Consider the following 12,982-nt stretch of genomic DNA (forward strand, 5'->3'; position numbering starts at 1 on the left):
GATAATTTACTATTGTATTAGACATCTTTGGTCTCAGTTTTATTTTATTCTTCATCTTAGGAGGCTATTGATCACATTTTGGGGGCTGGCCATTCGGCCATGCCTGAACCTTTCACTTATGTATTTTCAACGGTGGAGTTTCTACACACCATAGATTAAGGGTGTGGAGCTCTGCTATACCTCAAGTTTTAATGCAATTACTATTATTTTCTATCCAATTCGAGTTATTCCTATTCTAAGATATTCGTTGCACTTCAAATTGATGAATGTGATGATCCGTGACACTCATCATCATTCTCACCTATGAACGCGCGTGACTGACAACCACTTCCGTTCTACCTTAGGCCGGGTGCATATCTCTTGGATTCCTTAATCAGAATCTTCGTGGTATAAGCTAGAATTGATGGCGGCATTCATGGGAATCCGGAAAGTCTAACCTTGGCTGTGGTATTCCGAGTAGGATTCCGGGATTGAATGACTGTGACGAGCTTCAAACTCCTCAAGGCTGGGCGTTAGTGACAGACGCAAAAGAATCAAGGGATTCTACTCCAACCTGATTGTGAACCGACAGATGATTAGCCGTGCTGTGACAGAGCATTTGGACCTTTTTCACTGAGAGGATAGGATGTAGCCATTGACAACGGTGATGCCCTACATACAGCTTGCCATAGAAAGGAATGATGAAAAACTAGAAGGAAGAAGTAGGAAAACAGAGATTCAAGAGGAGCACAGCATCTCCATACACCTGTCTGAAATTCCCACCATGGAAATACATGAGTAACTTTATCTTTATTTTATGTTTATTTACTATTATTTGATTTTCCAAATTCCATAATTTATTTAAATCCGCCTGACTGAGATTTACAGGATGACCATAGCTTGCTTCATACCAACAATCTCTGTGGGATCGACCCTTACTCACGTAAGGTTTATTATTTGGACGACCCAGTACACTTGCTGGTTAGTTGAACGGAGTTGTGACCACACATAGTAAAGAGCTATTATCTCGAATTAAATTTCATACAAGTACAAAGAGTACGAATCATAATTTTGTCCACCAAGTTTTTGGCGCGGTTGCCGGCCATTGTTCGAGTATGGACAACTGACGGTTCATCTTGTTGCTCAGATTAGGTAATTTTCTTTTCAAAAAGTTTTCAAAAAAATTTTCTTTATTTTCGTTTTCCTAAAGAATATTTTAGAAAAAAAAATTAATTAATAAAAATCCAAAAAAATCATAAAATCATAAAAACCAAAAATATTTTGTGTTCTTGTTTGAGTCTTGAGTCAGTTTTTAAGTTTGGTGTCAATTGCATGCTTTAAAAAAAATTTCTTGCATTTTTCGAAAATTCATGCATTCATGGTGTTCTTCATGATCTTCAAGTTGTTCTTGACAAGTCTTCTTGTTTGATCTTGATGTTTTCTTGTTTTATGTTGTTTGTTGTTTTTCATATGCATTTTTTTGTTTGTTAGAGTCCATGCATTAAAGATTTCTAAGTTTGGTGTCTTGCATGTTTTCTTTGCATAAAAAATGTTTCAAAATTATGTTCTTGATGTTCATCATGATCTTCATAGTGTTCTTGGTGTTCATCTTGACATTCATAGTGTTCTTGCATGCATTCTTTGTTTTGATCCATAAAGAAAAGAGAAAAACACAAAAATAATGTTTTTAATTTTTCTCTCTCATCATTAAAAATTCAAAAAAATATATATATATCTTTTCCTTATTTCCCTCCAAATTTTCGAAAATTTTGGGTTGACTTGGTCAAAAATTTTTAAAATTAGTTGTTTCTTACAAGTCAAGTCAAATTTTCCATTTTAAAAATCCTATCTTTTCAAAACTTTTTCAAAAATCAAATCTTTTTCATTTTTATCTTATTAATTTCGAAAATTTTAAAATTTTTTCAAAAAAAATCCTTTTCTTAATATTATTTCATGATTTTCGAAAATTACACTAACAATTAATATGATTGATTCAAAAATTTGAAGTTTGATTACTTTCTTGTTAAGAAAGGTTCAATCTTTAAATTCTAGAATCTTATCTTTAGTTTCTTGTTAGTTAAGAAATTAATTTTAATTTTAAAAATTAAATCTTTTTCTTAAAAATCTTATCTTTTTATCTTATCTTTTTATCTTATCTTTTTCAAAATTTTATCTTTTTCAAAAATTTGATTTAAAAAAAATATCTTATCTAACTTCTTATCTTCTTATCTTTTCAAATTTAATTTTAATTTCTTTTTTTAACTAACTATTTGACTTTTTGTTTGTTTCTTATCTTTTTCAAAACCAACTAACTACCTATCCCTCTCTAATTTTCGAAAATACCTCTCTCTTTTTTTCAAAAAATTCTTTTAAATTTTAATTTTAATTATATCTTATCTCTAATTTTTAAAATTATTAACTTCTTTTTAAAGTAATTTTCGAATTCTATCTCTCTTCATCTCAGATCACCACCTCTATTCTTACCCACTCTTCTTCACTCTTCTTCCCTTTCTTCTTCTACTAACAATAAGGATCCTCTTTACTATGACATAGAGGATTCCTCTTTCTTTTCTTGTTCTCTTCTTCCCTATATGAGCAGGAACAAGGAAAAAGGCACTCTTGTTGAAGCTGATCCAGAACCTGAAAGGACTCTGAAGAGGAAACTAAGAGAAGATAAATTACAACAATCCTGAGGCAACCTTTCTGAAATTTTCGAACAAGAGAAGGAGATGGCAGCTGAAACCAACAACAATAATGCAAGGAGAATGCTTGGTGATTTCACAAAACCAACGTCCAAATTTGTTGGAAGAAGCATCTCCATTCCTGCCATTGGAGCCAACAATTTTGAGCTTAAACTTCAATTAGTTGCTTTAATGCAACAGAACTGCAAGTTTTATGGACTTCCATCTGAAGATCCTTACCAGTTTTTAACTGAGTTCTTGCAGATTTGTGAGACTATTAAGACGACTGGAGTAGATCCTGAAGTCTACAAGCTCATGATTTTCCCTTTTGCTGTAAGAGACAGAGCTAGAACATGGTTGGACTCACAACCTAAAGATAGCCTGGACTCTTGGGATAAGCTGGTCACGGCCTTCTTGGATAAATTCTTTCGTCCTCAAAAGCTGAGCAAGCTTAAAGTAGATGTTCAGACCTTCAAGCAAAAAGATGGTGAATCTCTCTATGAAGCTTGGGAAAGATACAAGCAGCTGACCAAAAGGTGTCCATCTGACATGTTTTCAGAATGGACCGTATTAGATATTATTCTATTATGGTCTATCTGAATTTTTGAAAATGTCATTGGACCATTCTGCAGGTGGATCCATTCACCTAAAGAAAACACCTGCAGAAGCTCAAGAACTTATTGACATGGTTGAAAATAACCAATTCATGTAAACTTCTGAGAGGAATTTCGTGAATAATGGGATGCCTCAGAGGAAGGAAGTTCTTGAAATTGATGCTCTGAATGCCATATTGGCTCAGAACAAAGTGTTGACTCAGCAAGTCAACATGATCTCTCAAAGTCTGAATGGATGGCAAAATGCATCCAACAGTACTAAAGAGGCAGCTTCTGAAGAAGCTTATGATCCTGAAAACCCTGCAATGGCAGAGGTTAATTACATGGGTGAACCTTATGGAAACACCTATAACTCATCATGGAGAAATCATCCAAATTTCTCATTGAAGGATCAACAAAAGCCTCAACAAGGCTTTAATAATGGTGGAAGAAATAGGCTCAGTAATAACAAGCCTTTTCCATCATCTTCTCAGCAACAGACAGAAAATTCTAAACAGAGCCCTTCTAATATAGCAAACTTAGTCTCTGATCTGTCAAAAGCCACTTTAAGTTTCATGAGTGAAACAAGGTCTTCCATTAGAAATCTGGAGGCACAAGTGGGCCAGCTGAGTAAGAAAATCATTGAAACTCCTCCTAGTATTCTCCCAAGCAATATAGAAGAGAAGCCAAAAGGAGAGTGCAAGGCCATTGATGTAAGCTATATGGCCGAATGCACAAGGGAGGAGGAGGACGAAAATCCTAGTGAGAAAGACCTCCTGGGATGTCTCTCAAACAAGAAGGAGTTCCCCATTGAGGACCTAAAGGAATCCGAGGCTCATATAGAGACCATAGAGATTCCACTAAATCTCCTTCTGCCATTCATGAGCTCTGAAGACTATTCTTCCTCTGAAGAGGATGTAGATGTGATTGGAGAGCAAGTTGCTTAATATCTAGGAGCTATCATGAAGCTGAATGCCAAGTTGTTTGGTAATGAGACCTGGGAAGGTGAACCTCCCTTGCTCATTAGTGAACTAGATACATGGATTCAGAAAACTTTACCTCAAAAGAAACAAGATCCTGGTAAATTCTTAATACCCTGCACTATAGGCACCTTGACCTTTAATAAGGCTCTATGTGACTTGGGGTCAGGCATAAATCTTATGCCACTCTCTATAATGGAGAAACTAGGGATCATTGAGGTACAGCCTGCCTTATTCTCATTACAATTGGCAGACAAGTCAGTAAGACAACCTTATGGATTAGTAGAGGACGTGTTAGTAAAGGTTGAAGGCCTTTACATCCCTGCTGATTTCATAGTCTTAGACACTAGGAATGAAGAAGATGAATGCATCATCCTTGGAAGACCCTTCCTAGCCACAGCAGAAGCTGTAATTGATGTTAACAGAGGAGAATTAGTCCTTCAATTGAATGGGGGCTACCTTGTGTTTAAAGCTCAAGGACATTCCTCTGCAACCATGGAGAGGAAGCATGAAAAGCTTCTCTCAATATAGAGTCAAAAAGAGCCCCCACAGTCAAACTCTAAGTTTGGTGTTGGGAGGCCACAACCAAACTCTAAGTTTGGTGTTGAGAAGCCTCCTCATTCAAACTCTAAGTTTGGTGTTGGGAGGCCGTCATCATGCTCTGAATATCTGTGAGGCTCCATGAGAGCCCACAGTCAAGCTAATGACACTAAAGAAGCGCTTGTTGGGAGGCAACCCAATTTTTATATATCTAATTTTAATTTTATTTTATTGTTATTTTGTGTTTTATTAGGTTCATGATCATGTGGAGTCACGAAAAAAATACTAAATTTAAAAACAGAGTTAAAAACAGCAGAAGAAAAATCACACCCTGGAGGAAGGACTTACTGGCGTTTAAACGCCAGTAAGGTGTATCTGGCTGGTGTTTAATGCCAGAACAGAGCATGTTTCTGGCGCTGAATGCCAGAAAGAAGCAACATCTTGGCGTTTGAACGCCAGGAATATGCCTTGAGGAAAGCTGGCGCTAAACGCCAGAAACATGCTACACATGGGCGTTGAACGCCCAGAGTGTGCATCACTTCGGCGTTTAAACGCAGAATGGTGTGCAAAGGCATTTTACATGCCTAATTGGTGCAGGGATGTAAATCCTTGACACCTCAGGATCTGTGGACCCCACAGGATCCCCACCTAACATATTCTCCCCTCCTCTCACTATTCATCCCAACAATTATTGGGAACAACTCAACACTTCCCTAGAAGATTTGAGCTACAATGTGGAACAATTAAGGGTGGAACATCATGAGCACTCCATCATTCTCCACGGAATAAGAGAAGATCAAAGAGCAATGAGGGAGGAGCAACAAAGGCAAGGAAGGGACATAGAAAAGCTTAAGGACATTGTTGGTCCTTCAAGAAGAAGACGCCACTAAGGTGGATTCATTCCTTGTTCTTATTTCCTTCTGCTTTTTGGTTTTTATATTATATGTTTACCTATGTTTTGTGTCTCTACTTCATGATCATTAGTAGTTAGTAACTATGTCTTAAAGTTATGAATAACTCCATTAATCCTTCACCTCTCTTAAATGAAAAATGTTTTAATTCAAAAGAACAAGAAGTACATGAATTTTGAATTTATCCTTGAATTTAGTTTAGTTATATTGATGTGGTGACAATACTTTTTGTTTTCTGAATGAATGCTTAAAAAGTGCATTTTTTTATCTTGTTGTTTATGAATGTTAAAACTGTTGGCTCTTGAAAGAATGATGAACAATGAGAAATATTATTGATAATCTGAAAAATCAAAAATTGATTCTTGAAGCAAGAAAAAGTAGTGAAAAAAAGAAAAGTGGCGAAAAAATATTGAAAGAAAAAGAAAAAGCAAGCAGAAAAAGCCAATAGCCCTTAAAACCAAAAGGCAAGGGTAAAAAGGATCCAAGGCTTTGAGCATCAATGGATAGGAGGGCCCAAGGAAATAAAATCCAGGCCTAAGCGGCTAAATTAAGCTGTCCCTAACCATGTGCTTATGTCATGAAGGTCCAAGTGAAAAGCTTGAGACTGAGTGGTTAGAGTTGTGATCCAAAGCAAAAAGAGTGTGCTTAAGAGCTCTGGACACCTCTAACTGGGGACTTTAGCAAAGATGAGTCACAATCTGAAAAGGTTCACCCAGTCATGTGTCTGTGGCATTTATGTATCTGGTGGTAATACTGGAAAACAAAGTGCTTAGGGCCACGACCAAGACTCATAAGTAGCTGTGTTCAAGAATTAACATACTTAACTAGGAAAGTCAATAACATTATCCAAAATTCTAAGTTCCTAGAGAAGCCAATCATTATAAACTTCAAAGGAAAAAGTGAGATGCCAAAACTGTTCAGAAGCAAAAAGCTACAAGTCCCGCTCATCTAATTATAATTAATATTCATTGATATTCTGAGATTTATAGTATATTCTCTTCTTTTTATCCTATTTGATTTTCAGTTGCTTGGGGACAAGCAACTATTTAAGTTTGGTGTTGTGATGAGCGGATAATTTATACGCTTTTTGGCATTGTTTTTAGGTAGTTTTTAGTAAGATCTAGCTACTTTTAGGATGTTTTCATTAGTTTTTATGAAAAATTCACATTTCTGGACTTTACTATGAGTTTGTGTGTTTTTCTGTGATTTCAGGTATTTTCTGGCTGAAATTGAGGGACCTGAGCAAATCTCTGATAAGAAGGCTGACAAAGGACTGCTGATGCTGTTGGATTCTGACCTTCCTGCACTCGAAATAGATTTTCTGGAGCTACAGATTCCAAATGGTGCGCTTTCAACGGCGCTAGAAAGTAGACATCTAGAGCTTTCCAGAAATATATAATAGTCCATACTTTATTCGAGATTTGACGACATAAACTGGCGCTTTATTCGAGATTTGACGACGTAGACTGGCGCTCAACGCCAGTTCCATGCTGCATTCTGGAGTCAAACGCCAGAAACACGTCACAAACTAGAGTTGAACGCCAAAAACATGTTACAACTTGGCGTTAAAAAAAGAAGAGAATATACTATAAATTCCAGAATATCAATGAATATTACTCCTAATTAGATGAGCGGGACTTATACCTTTTTGCCTCTGAACAGTTTTGGCATCTCACTTTTTCCTTTGAAGTTTAGAATGATTGGCATCCCCAGGAACTTAGAATTTCAGATAGTGTTATTGATTCTCCTAGTTAAGTATGTTGATTGTTGAACACAGCTACTTTTATGAATCTTGGCCGTGGCCTTAAGCACTTTGTTTTCCAGTATTACCACCGGATACATAAATGCCACAGACACATAACTGGGTGAACCTTTTCAGATTGTGACTCATCTTTGCTAAAGTCCCCAGGTAGAGGTGTCCAGAGCTCTTAAGCACACTCTTTTTGCTTTGGATCACAACTTTAACCACTCAGTCTCAAGCTTTTCACTTGGACCTGCATGCCACAAGCACATGGTTAGGGACAACTTGATTTAGCAGCTTAGGCCTGGATTTTATTTCCTTGGGCCCTCCTATCCAGTGATGCTCAAAGCCTTGGATCCTTTTTTACCCTTGCCTTTTGGTTTTAAGGGCTATTGACTTTTTCTGCTTGCTTTTTCTTTTTCTAAATTTTTTTTCGCTAAATTTTTTTTTTCGCAAGCTTTTGCTTTTTCACTGCTTTTTCTTGCTTCAAGAATCAATTTTCATGATTTTTCAGATTGTCAATAACATTCTCTTTGTTCATCATTCTTTCAAGAGCCAACAATTTTAACATTCATAAACAACAAGATCAAAATTATGCACTATTCAAGCATTCATTCAGAAAACAAAAAGTATTGTCACCACATCAATATAATTAAACTAAATTCAAGGATAATTTCGAAATTCATGTACTTCTTGTTCTTTTGAATTAGAAACACTTTTCATTTAAGAGAGGTGAATGATTCATGGAATTATTTATTGCCTTAAGACATCGTTACTAAATACTAATGATCATGTAATGAAGACACAAACATAGATAGACATTTAACATAAAGAAACGGAAAAGCAGAAAAAATTAAGAACAAGGAATGAGTCCACCTTAGTTATGGTGGCACTTTCTTCTTGAAGAACCAATGATGTCCTTGAGTTCTTCTATATCTCTTCCTTGCCTTTGTTGCTCCTCCCTCATTACTCTTTGATCTTCTCTAATTTCATGAAGAATGATGGAGTGCTCTTGATGTTCCACCCTTAATTGATCCATATTGTAACTCAAATCTTCAAGAGAAGTGTTGAGTTGTTCCCAATAGTTGTTAGGAGGAAAGTGCATCCCTTGAGGTATCTCCGGGATTTCTTGGTGATGGGCTTCCTCATGCGTCTCTTGGATTCCATGAGTTGGCTCTCTTGTTTGCTCCATCCTTTTCTTAGTGATGGGCTTGTCCTCCTCAATGCGGATGTCTCCTTCTATGATGACTCCAGTTGAGTAACATAGATGGCAAATAAGATGAGGAAAAGCTAGCCTTGCCAAAGTAGAGGACTTATCGGCTATTTTGTAGAATTCAAGGGAGATAACTTCATGAATTTCAACTTCCTCTCCAATCATGATGCTATGGATCATGATGGCCCGATCCACAGTAACTTCAGATCGGTTGCTAGTGGGGATGATGGAACGTTGGATGAACTCCAACCATCTTCTAGCCACAGGCTTGAGGTCCAGTCTTCTTAATTGAACCGGCTTGCCTTTGGAGTCTCTTTTCCATTGAGCTCCTTCAACATATATGTCCCTAAGGATTTGGTCCAACCTTTGATCAAAGTTGACCCTTCTTGTGTAAGGGTGTGCATCTCCTTGCATCATGGGCAAGTTGAATGCCAACCTCACATTTTTCGGACTAAAATCTAAGTATTTCCCCCGAACCATTATAAGATAGTTCTTTGGATTCAGGTTCTTACTTTGATCATGGTTCCTAATGATCCATGCATTGGCGTAGAACTCTTGAACCATTAAGATTCCGACTTGTTGCATGGGGTTAGTCAGAACTTCCCAACCTCTTCTTTGGATCTCATGTCGGATTTTCGGATACTCATTTTTCTTGAGCTTGAAAGGGACCTCGGGGATCATCTTCTACTTGGCCACAACATCATAGAAGTGGTCATGATGGGCTTTGGAGATGAATCTTTCCATCTCCCATGACTCGGAGGTGGAAGCTTTTGTCTTCCCTTTTCCTTTTCTAGAGGATTCTCCGGCCTTAGGTGCCATCAATGGTTATGGAAAAACAAAAAGCTATGCTTTTACCACACCAAACTTAAAATATTGCTCGCCCTCGAGCAAGAGAAGAAAGAAAAGAAAAAGAAGATGAGAAAATATGGAGGAGAGTAAGGGAGGTGTATTCGGCCAAGGTGTAGAAGAGGGGGTTGTGTTGTGTGAAAATTAAGGAGAATGGAGGGGTTTATATAGTGAGGGGAGAGGGAGTAGGTTCGGCCATTTAGGGTGGGTTTGGGTGGGAAAGAAATTTGAATTTTAAAGGTAGGTGGGGTTTATGGGGAAGAGTAGATGGATGTGAGTGGTGAAGGGGGTAATTGGGAAGAGAGATTGAGGTGATTGGTGAAGGGTTTTGGAGAAGAATGTTTATTGGAAAAAGAGGATGAATGTTGAGAAGAGGGGAGAATATGGTAGGTGGGGATCCTGTGGGGTCCACAGATCCTGAGATGATCCTGTGGGGTCCACAGATCCTGAGATGATCCTGTGGGGTCCACAGATCCTGAGGTGTCAAGGATTTACATCCTTGTACCAATTTAGGCATGTAAAGTGCCTTTGCATGCAATTCTGGCATTTGAACGCCGAACTAATGCATGTTCTGGGCGTTCAACGCTCATGTGTAGCATGTTTCTAGCATTGAACGCCAGTTCCATGCTTGTTTCTAGCGTTCAGCGCCAGCTCTCCTCAAGGTGCATTCCTGGCATTTAAACGCCAGGGTGTTGCTTGTTTCTGGCGTTCAACGCCAAATTCATGTTCTGTTCTGGCGTTGAATGCCACACAGATGCTCCTTACTGGCGTTTAAACGCCAATAAGTCCTTCCTCCATGGTGTGATTTTTCTTCTGCTGTTTTTGATTCTGTTTCTAATTTTAATATTTTTTTCGTGACTCCCCATGATCATAAACCTAATAAAACATAAAAGAACAATAAAAATAAAATAAAATTAGATAAATAAAAATTGGGTTACCTCCCAATAAGTGCTTATTTAATGTCAATAGCTTGACAGTGGGCTCTCATGGAGCCACACAAGTGATCAGGTCAATGTTGTATAGTCCCAACACCAAACTTAGAGTTTGACTGTGGGGGCTCTGTTTGACTCTGTACTGAGAGAAGCTTTTCATGCTTCCTCTCCATTGTTAAAGAAGAAGATCCTTGAGCCTTAAACACAAGGTAGTCCCCATTCAATTGAAGGACTAATTCTCCTCTGTTAACATCTATCACAGCTTCTGCTGTGGCTAGGAAGGGTCTTCCAAGGATGATGCATTCATCCTCCTCCTTCCTAGTGTCTAAGATTATGAAATCAGCAGGGATGTAAAGGCCTTCAACCTTTACCAACACGTCCTCTACCAATCCATAAGCTCGTCTTACTGACTTGTCTGCCATTTGTAATGAGAATAAGGCAGGTTGTACCTCAATGATCCCCAGCTTCTCCATTATAGAGAGTGGCATAAGATTTATGCCTGACCCTAGGTCACACAGAGCTTTCTCAAAGGTCATGGTGCCTATGATACAGGGTATTACGAATTTGCCAGGATCTTGTCTCTTTTGAGGTAAAGTTTGCTGAATCCAGGTATCTAGTTCACTAATGAGCAAGGGAGGTTCACCTTCCTAAGTCTCATTACCAAATAACTTGGCATTTAGTTTCATGATAGCTCCTAGATATTGAGCAACTTGCTCTCCAGTTACATCTTCATCCTCTTCAGAGGAAGAATAGTCTTCAGAGCTCATGAATGGCAGAAGGAGGTTTAATAGAATCTCTATGGTCTCTATATGAGCCTCAGATTCCCTTGGGTCCTCAATAGGGAACTCCTTCTTGCTTGAGAGACATCCCATGAGGTCTTCCTCATTGGGATTCACGTCCTCTCCTTCCTCTCAAGGTTTGGCCATATTGATTATATCAATGGCCTTGCACTCTCTTTTTGGATTTTCTTCAGTATTGCTTGGGAGAGTACTAGGAGGAGTTTCAGTGATTTTCTTACTCAGCTGGCCCACTTGTGCCTCCAAATTTCTAATGGAGGATCTTATTTCACTCATGAAACTTAAAGTGGCTTTAGACAGATCAGAGACTAAATTTGCTAAGTTAGAGGTACTTTGTTCATAATTCTCTGTCTGTTAATGAGAAGATGATGGATAAGGCTTAATATTGCTGAGCCTATTTCTTCCACCATTATTAAAGCCTTGTTGAGGCTTTTGTTGATCCTTCCATGAGAAATTTGGGAGATTTCTCCATGATGAATTATAGGTGTTTCCATAAGGTTCACCCATATAATTTACTTCTGCTATTGCAGGGTTCTCAGGATCATAAGCTTCCTCTTCAGAAGATGCCTCTTTAGTACTGTTGGATGCATTTTGCCATCCATTCAGAATTTGAGAAATCATGTTGACCTGCTGAGTCAACATTTTGTTCTGAGCCAAAATAGCATTCAGAGCATCAATTTCAAGAACTCCCTTCCTTTGAGGCATCCCATTATTCACGGAATTCCTCTCAGAAGTGTACATGAACTAGTTATTTGCAACCATGTCAATAAGTTCTTGAGCTTCTGCAGGCGTTTTCTTTAGGTGAATGGATCCACCTGCAGAATGGTCCATTCTGAAAGCATGTCAGAAGGACACCTTTTGGTCATCTGCTTGTATCTTTCCCAAGCTTCATAAAGGGATTCACCATCTTTTTGTTTGAATGTCTGAACATCCATTCTAAGCTTGCTCAGCTTGAGGAGGAAAGAATTTAGCCTAGAAGGTCGTGACCAGCTTATCCCAGGAGTCCAGGCTATCCTTAGGTTGTGAATCCAACCATGTTCTAGCTTTGTCTCTTACAACAAAAGGGAAAAGCATGAGCCTGTAGACTTCAGGATCTACTCCATTCGTCTTTACAGTCTCACAGATCTGGAAGAACTCAGTTAAAAACTCATAGGGATCTTCTAATGGAAGTCCATGAAACTTGCAGTTTTGTTGCATTAGAGCAACTAGTTGAGGTTTCAGCTCAAAATTATTTGCTCCAATGGCAGGAATTGAGATGCTTCTTCCATCAAACTTGGACGTAGGTGTAGTATAATCACCAAGCATCCTTCTTGCATTATTGTTATTGGGTTCGGCTGCCATCTCCTTTTTTTGTTCGAAAATTTCAGCAAGGTTGTCTTTGGATTGTTGTAATTTAGCTTCTCTTAGTTTCCTCTTCAGAGTCCTTTCAGGTTCTGGATCAGCTTCAACAAGAATGCCTTTTTCCTTGTTCCTGCTTGTATGAAAGAGAAGAGAACAGAAAAAGAAGAGGAATCCTCTATGTCACAGTAAAGAGGTTCCTTATTATTAGTAGAAGAAGAAAGGGGATAAAGAAAGGAGAATCCAAACACAAAGGTGAGGATAAGGGCAGTGATTTGAGATGAGGAGAAGTGTTAGTGAAGAAATACATAAATAGAAGAAGACGAGAGGGAAGGAATTTCGAAAATAAATTTTGAAAAAGTAGTTAGTGATTTTCGAAAATTAAAGGTAAGATAGAATTAAAATTAAAATTTAAAAAAATTAGTTAATTA

The 12,982-nt window shown here is 38.0% G+C and overlaps 1 non-coding gene across 1 annotated transcript; it reads left to right on the top strand.

Moving 5' to 3' along the window:
- The first annotated feature begins 12,049 nt into the window (after positions 1–12,049).
- On the top strand, positions 12,050–12,157 carry LOC112804803 (small nucleolar RNA R71). Its single transcript, XR_003203421.1, has one exon. It is a non-coding gene; the product is annotated as a small nucleolar RNA R71 (small nucleolar RNA).
- Positions 12,158–12,982: the final 825 nt, after the last annotated feature.

The sequence above is a fragment of the Arachis hypogaea genome, chromosome 5, assembly GCF_003086295.3.
Source record: "Arachis hypogaea cultivar Tifrunner chromosome 5, arahy.Tifrunner.gnm2.J5K5, whole genome shotgun sequence".
NCBI lineage: Eukaryota > Viridiplantae > Streptophyta > Magnoliopsida > Fabales > Fabaceae > Arachis > Arachis hypogaea.